This window comes from Acanthaster planci, unplaced genomic scaffold (assembly GCF_054643075.1).
Source record: "Acanthaster planci isolate LZ-2023a unplaced genomic scaffold, COTS_SCS Contig82, whole genome shotgun sequence".
Lineage (NCBI taxonomy): Eukaryota > Metazoa > Echinodermata > Asteroidea > Valvatida > Acanthasteridae > Acanthaster > Acanthaster planci.
Genome location: NW_028257704.1, coordinates 1 through 8,515, shown reverse-complemented (window position 1 = coordinate 8,515; position 8,515 = coordinate 1).

Genomic DNA, 8,515 nt, shown 5'->3' with positions numbered 1-8,515 from the left:
AGAGAGTGACCAGACGTCAGGAGCATCTGATGAAGCCTACACACCTGTCCGCCTAAGGCAAAGACCACACAATAAGTTGCAGCGGCGATTTAGTGAAGTAAGTACTCCATGTAAATCAGAATGTGTCCAGCTTTGCACCAGACTACATGTACCGGTAGTTTGCTCATGTTCGATACTGGTTCATGTGTGCACCTGCCATTGTATAATGCTTTAGTCTTGTAGTGTTTGCATGTATTAAAGGTGTACATTGTTTGAAATGGTTTTCGTCCAGATTCATTTGAAATTTCTTTAGCAGATGTTAAGAAATTCTTTACTTGGCCCATTTGTGTACATGGCATTATTCTACGTGTTCTGTTTTTTGGCACTCTGTCCTCTGCAAATTCGACTGTGTTTGCACCTGTATTTTCTACAAGAGAACTTGAGGGTTCCCTTCATTGATTTTAATCTCATTGATCAACTTTAATTAAGCTGTCTCATAGCCATCTGAGCTTTTAACAGATTATGCTCAGCTCTGCTGTTGAACTCAGGTCTTTAGCATAAAATGATAAGCACTACATGTATCTCCTTATGTTCATGTACCATTCTGGGTGGTGTTCATCTTTGGTGTACTCTCTCCGTGCATCTTTGTACGGTATAATACGGTATACTCATTATTTATGCAAGACAACCTCTACTTGACCTTCCGTTTGTGACCAATCAGCAGTTGACTATTAATGGCATGCAGTCTGTTCAGTGATTTCTTCATTGAGGAAAACTACTTGGCACATCCAAGTTCTCTGAGCAGCTGATGGCAAACACTCCCCCCTCCATAGCCTGTGTGGAATTTAAGGAATGTGCATATGTACTGTACATCTGCTTTTTTTCAGCACTACCATACAACTGATATGTTTAGGGATCTGTTAATGGATTAAGAACACTCCTCCCTCTCAGAATCTTGTGTCTCGGTCTTTTTGTTAAGTGCAACATTTAAAAAAAGGTCTTTTAATCCTGTTTCCAAACCAAGGTATGTTTCAGTGTGAAAGATTAAAGAGTTTTATACTCCAAATATTGAAATATTTTTAAGAGTCTTCGTATTTGCCATGGTAACAGTATCTCTCTTGCACCTGTTGTTCAAGAAGATAATTGAAGCCTGCCATTTGCAACTACATCCATGTTCAGTGTATCAGTACTTGCATTTTTTCTTTGTTCCGTAATGATCTTTACAGAGTGGTTTGAGATGTTTTCTCCAAGTTCCTTTCAGACCCATTTCAACTCACAAAACAAACAACTTCTGTTAGAAGTCAGTTCCATTTGGCTGAACAGAAAGAGGTTTGCCAACTGCATTGTTGCGGTCGTGGGTTCGAGTCCCACCCGAGTAAGCTTGTGAGGTTTTTTCGCAAGCTCTCGGACAAGCACTGAGCATACAGTGCTTATTAATATACGTTGGGTAAGGGCAAAACCTGTTATATAAAATTAACATCTCCCCAACGCAAAAATACATCTTGAAAAACTGCAATGTTGTTTGACATTTGGGGCTTCTACATTTAGTTCTCAGCTGATACTTAGCTGAGCACATTAATATCTTATGCACTGACCACAGTTTCATCCTTGCATCCCCAGTGTACAAGTGATTGGTCCCTATTTACTCTATGTAAATGTACGTCTAAATTTTATTTCATCAGTACACTTGCATAGTGATCATTGATGTTCTTCATTGCCCTCAAGGATTTCACTTTGCTACTGAGTTTGTGCCAAGTACACGTACCGTAGCTGCATGAATCACTCAAATTTTCACAAATAATCATAAAAGATGAGAATTCTGAAGGATTTCATCTCAAGAAAACAAGACTTCGATCGCTTCTTCCTTACTGTGGTTTCCTTGCAGACATTCCCTGTAGGCGTTTATTACTGCTCGTTTATGCATACTGTATGTACCGGTACATGTGTACTAAAATGACGCGTTTTGTATTGTCTGTCCACCCTGATCGAGAACAAGGGAGGATGTGTTTTTTACATACCAGTACATGTAGCAATGACAGTACTGTGGTGGGAACTCACCATATGTGCACAAAGGTTCATGCTTGTTTTCTTGGGACCATGACATGTTGAACATGTGTGACTAATTTCTGTCATATGGTCTTCGCTGTAAGCCCTGTGTAAATATATTTAGCAATACATGTGCGTACATGTATGCATTATAAAATTGATGTCATAATTTCAGATGGGTATGAATCATGTACACGATCATGGACAAGTATTGTATGTGGTCACTTACTTAAGGCATTGCAGCATCATTTTTTCTTACAAATTGTTTTTTTTCTTATATATACAGACAAATCTGCCATTTCACATGTACGTTACACACTAATTATGAACTTGGTGCACAGTCTTTTAACCATTTACATTTCATTGCAGTGCCAGTCACTCAGTAGGTTCAGCCTGTTAGCATGTTCCGAAGATGTACATGTATATGTGATCAGCAACACCAACATCACAATTGTCCAGGTGAAACAGTTGGTTTGAAATGATTCTATTTCCCTCTCCATTTGTCTCTCAAATGAATTTAAAGTTTAGGCAGGTTTTTGTTATGATCATTTCCAGAGCTGAAGTACATGGACCGTACATGTACAAAAGTCCCATACTCCTTAGACGGCAGACAGGAGAAAGTGCACTTGGCCTCGTGACATGATATATGCTCCTTGGAGCAGCACAAACAACCATCACTCATCAGTCTGTATTTACATGTACACAATATACCATGATCACTGATTTTGGAATTCTGAAAAGAGTTTGATGAAGCAGCCTTTTGTTTTTTAGTCAGTTCTGGAGCTCTGTCTGTATCAAGTCACAAACGGAGGACAGTTTGAGGTTGAAAGTCAAGAGAAAGAGAAAAGGGGTCATTGAAGATGCTGTACTTTTTATTTTGACTTGAAGTGCGTGGCTGAAAATAGTTTATAAAAATGAGCTTCAGATAAGGGAAGAGTTACAGGCATTTACTTTATAGTACAGGTACTTATTCAGTTGAGGTCATCCAACGTAAGAACTGGCTTCTGTTCAAACAGCAGTCTGAGTCTGCTACTTTTTTAAAGATTGCTCTAGGACTGACATTTAAACCCTGGTTCATGCAATGTACCAGTAATTAGGGACATCTTATTGTTCAGTTGACCTCTGCAAGCTTGACTACATGTGCGTGCACAATAGTTATGATGTCTGTACTAAACAGGCAGTTTTCTTCTTTACTTTGGTTTTCCTTGAAAGGTACTGGATAAAGTCACATTGTACATGTACCAGTATATTTGCATATTAGTAAAGGACTAAAGCCAAAATTCAGATACATATGCCCAGTATACATGTATACCGGTACATGTACCAGTACCAGTGAGGTAATGTACCATGTACGCGGTTGAATGCATGGCTGGCATAAAGGATTTCGTTTAATGGACTTTTGTAATGTTCTTCATACATACATGTACTTTTCTTTCAATCCATCATCCTTGATATTTTCAGTTCTGCAGGGTGTTGAACCATGCTTAAGTGTCTCTGAGGTATTCAGGAAGTGAAAAGGGTTGACCAGAAAGCCTCCAACTAATGGTCTTGTATTTCTTGTTCCTCAAAGATTAACTCCCTGGGGCCACGTTGTGCATGTACATGTAGTAGCAACTTTAATATATACCATGACTCAACAATGCTATGAATGATTGCTGTATGATTCATGGACCATTTTAAATCTAGGGAAATTTTTTTCTTACTGCACAATGTTTTGAACCCTGGCAAACCATTACATCCCACTACATCTAATTAAAGAATTCAAAGTCAACCAAACACATATTTGTCATGTACATGTACGTGTAGGCCTTTTCCTTTCTGGTTGCATTGGAGCATACATGTACTGTATGTACATGTATGTACATGTAAGTTCCATGCGCATTCATGGGTATTTAAGCAACTATTCTTTTTAAACTTTGTGAGGGGAATATTCACTAGGATTTTAAATAATATACCAGTACATTCATGTAATCTGTATTAGGGTCTAACCTCCCTCTTGCTTGATTTAGTATTATTATGTCTGATATTGTGAATTTTTTAATTGGAGATTTCAGAACTAACCCCATTTTTATATTATGCTGGTAGATATACAGTACATGTAATTCCATAAAGATATTTTGAAAATGTTGCTTCCTTTATTTACGTTTTCCAGAAATGATAAAAAAAAATCATTGTTTAATCCAAACAAGTAAATTTTTTGTGTACACATACTGTATTTGGTGGTGAGTTTTGCAGTGGTGTACTTGTAGTTTCTGAAAAGACAAAGAACGCAGACTTAGAATAGTGTTTGAATTTCTTTGAAATGCTACATGTAACTTGTAAGGGAACAATCATGGCTTGCACCTGTTGTTTCAAGAAGACAATTAAAACCTGGCATTCATGCATGACTAAATACATTGTCCAATGTACATGTACAAGTACAAGTACATGTACATGTATGTACGGTACGGTACATGTACCTGTATTCTTGTTTCATAATGAAATTGCTATGGGGATATAAGATCTTGTTCCTTTGTATTACAGGCTACTGGTCTTACATTGTACCCTCAGCATACTGGTTCACAGACTTTTATGAGGTCTTCTTTATTGCCTTGATCCTGTCCTTTATTTGTCTGTCATAAGATATTATAAGAACATAAATTCATTATAGATTGCTCACATGGCTTTTACTGTTCTTGTAGGGGTGTAATGTACATGCACATTGTACAGAATCTGTGCATACTGCTGTAGTCATCGTATCATTGCCCTAGGGAATCCATGGCTTTCATGAGTTGAATTGGCCTACACACCCAGGGTTTGGCTCACAGGAAGTCAGGGGATGCACTTTTCATGCAAAATTGATTGAGTATGTTGCTGTAGGTTTTCCCCCATGATGTCTTCAGATGGAATTTCTGAGCTATTGATCACATGGAATTTAAGGGGATACTGCAGTCACAATGCCAACACTCTCAGTCTGTTTACAGGTGAAGAAATTTGAAATTCAGCACTGCAGTGATGAATTTTGCACATTTAAGAAATGTGTATTCTTAAGTATACACTGTACTTCAAAGGTCTTAGAGATGGCACTGAGCATGTTTTGAAGGTGCTCAGAAATTTTGTATCCACAGTATTCTTGTTCTGATAGGGCTCTTATTGTCTGCGGTGTGTGTATTTGTGAGGGTCAAATGTGGACGTGTTCAACTTTTGCAATTTGTACTTCAAAGGAGCTTTCATCGAGGAATGAATGCTGACTGAATATTCACAAATCCTTTAATTTTTTTGATATGACAGTTGTCCAAGAATGTTACCATTGGAATACACAGGAAAGCATTGAAATGCCTACGTGTACATGTAGGTGTTGACCAGTAATGTCTTCATTTTCACATCTGAAGCCAGCTCATAAGAACAGTCAGTAGCCTGTGTAAGGGAAAACATGTCCTTACGTGGCAACGACGGTCCTTTATTTGGAACTCCATACATGTGCACAGGTTTGATGTATGCTGAGCACATGGGACCAATTTCTGTTTGAATGTATGGTCAATTCATGTGCAACAGGCACACGCATGATCCCACTGAAAATCTCCCACCAAGCTACCTGGATCTCTTCTTTGCTGGTGAAGGTGCATTTACTTGGAGAAAAAAATATGATTAATATACAGTACATGTACATGTACCGGTACACTGTACACGTAGAGATTGAACGCCAGGAAAAAATCATGCATAAATGAATTTACATGCTTTAAGATATTAATTTGAGTTTTGAGATTCTGAAGAACTACATGTAATTTTGGACAACCTGACAGAAATCCGTAAACTATAGTTCACTTCTCAGAAAAAATTTGATTCGTCATGCCCTTTTAGTATGGTTTAATAACTAGTCATGTTTCACTTGTTTTTAGTCCTTTTAAACAGTCTTTTTAAGCTACTGGTACATGTACTCGTAACCAGTCCCATGGAGCTACACATTTTAGCACTCAGATATATACAGCTCCCATTACTCTTCCACACACTGTTCATTGCTGGTATGTTGCCTGTAACAGATCCATACGTCATCAGCTAGCATTTTCTAAGTATCCCCAGCTGACAGGGACGGAAGCTCCTCAATATAGGTTGATTTGTGTACCGAGCCAGCAGCAATAGGTCTACTTCTTGACGTCATCACACAATCATTTTTGCTCCTGGGGCCACATCTCAAGTTTGATGTTGCATTCCTTTCATCCTACCATGGAGGAATGATCTCAAAACACAGAGCAATCCTAAAAGAGAATTTTTCATACTCTGTTAGAGATGGACCATCTGTTACTAATTTTTATCTGTCTGTGATGCCTCTCTGTGTGTGTCCCTGTGTGGTACCCTGTGTGTAGCTCATTTATCCCTCTACATGTACATGTACATGTAGGTCTGTTCTGGTTGTTTTGAAGGAAAAGACGGATCATACCAGTATTCATTTTTCTGCATTTTCCATAAGGTTTTTATGATTATTTTTGAAGGACCAATGGGAAGTTGATCATTATTTTTAACTTCATTTGTATCTATTTCTACATCTTGCCTCTTTTCCTTCCTTGGATAGTTTCCTAAGGTTGCCTTGTGTATGAAGCCCATCATGGAAGTTGCCTGATTAACCTTTAAAAATGAACTCATAGGAATGCCAGCTTTCCCTCATCAGGAACTTTATAAGTCTGTACCAACATGCCTTATGTATACATAGTTGGTATAGGGAGTCCGAGGGCATCATTTGAGCCTCTGACATGGTACATGTATTAGCAATTTCAGTTCAGTTACAGCACTTTTTTTGGAAAACTCTTGAATTAAGCTTTGGCGTGAATATGAATTTGTACTTGTACTATACATGGTTTTTGAACAAATTGCTGACTGTACGTATGATTTTCCCATATTTTTCAGGACATCTCCAAGCGGTTGTCATTGCCAGCAGACATGAGGCTGTCAGACCAGTTTCTGGAGAAGTACAGTCTCAGTCCACCCTTTGAGAAGATGAGTAGACGGTCAAGACGAACGTCCTTGGTATGTTTGTTGGTTTGTGTGTCTGTTTCTTTGTTCTATTATTGAACAGGAAAATCATATTTCTGTACTTTGATGATCAAAGTGGGATCTGCATTAATTAGTATACTTCAGGTTTTGTGTTCGCATTTTTTGTTGTTGTTAGGGGAACAAGTATGTGCTTGGTCAGTCGTTTGAGACCAGATCAGGACGCTAGCGATGCCCGAGCCAAAGAAGAGGGACAATTGTCAGCATACCTTTATAGCAGGGCTCGCAGAACAACCAAAATATATTGTTGGACAACCAAATGTTCTGGGCTGCCAGCCCGACGGGGGTACTTTTCGGCAACACATTTTTGCTTTGCATTTTAATCCCGGCATTTTAGACATTTCAGCACTGTGTACAAAAAAAGTTACCAAAAAGACCGCAAAAAAAGATTGATATCCTAACCTTGATGTTGCACAACTTTACTTGTTGGGGTAGGTACACCGCGGTACGTCTGGTTGAATTTTGCACCGTGATACATCCGGTTAAATCATTGGCATGAACAACGCAGCGACCACAGCTTCATCTGTATTCAGTCGTTTTCCTTGTTCCGGATTGCGAAAAGTATTTTCAGTCATATTACTGCTCAATTATCTTCAAATTCCAATGAAATGGGCTCAGCAGTCTACTTTGTACATGTACATGTATGCAGGAGTTACTTCAAAAATGTTGTCAAATTTTAAGCTTTTAGTTCTGGATCACTTCGAAAATTTCTTCACACATAAGAATTATAGTCAAACGTAAACCCATTTCTCAGCCAAAAAAATTGTAACAAGCATATTTTCTAATAAAGCATGTCATAAAGTAAAGCATGTGAGTAGTCATAAAGAATCTCCTTATATGGAGATTGGCACGCGCATGCGAATACTGTGTGAGATGGCAAACAGCTACCGGTACCCAATATTTATTCAGCTGTTTAAGACTGGCCAGGTGACGTTCTCTTGACCAGTAGAAATGGTTAAACTATTAAGAATTACTGATGGATTGGACTTGCGCCTTTTTGAATTTGACAGAATGCTATGATAAATTTGCAAGATTCAAAAACAGTGTTTGTATTCTGTCAAAATCAGCAGCAATGTCAGAATTACTTTACATTGGGCTTGAGATACTGGTACCTGTTATCTAAACATAAAGTTACTGCAGTGTATGATTTTGGTGGATTTAAGAAGGTTTGCAGAAAAAATTGCTTTGGGCAGTGGTGTTAAGTAAACTGTTGACAATGGCTGCACGTGTTATCCTTCTAAAAAACGAAGGAAATTGTTCATCCACACCATATAATGCACTTTAGACGTTCTCCCTGTACCATATTATATGTCACTCATGGGATGTGTTCCCCATCTCCTTTCACTCCTTAACAAGTCTTGTTTTCATGTAGTCTCGTTCACTTACAGTGTATATGTGTGGGCTAGCTTTTCCTTTGAGAGGGAACTGTTGAGAGGAATGTCTCCTGTTAGAAATAAGAGCCGAC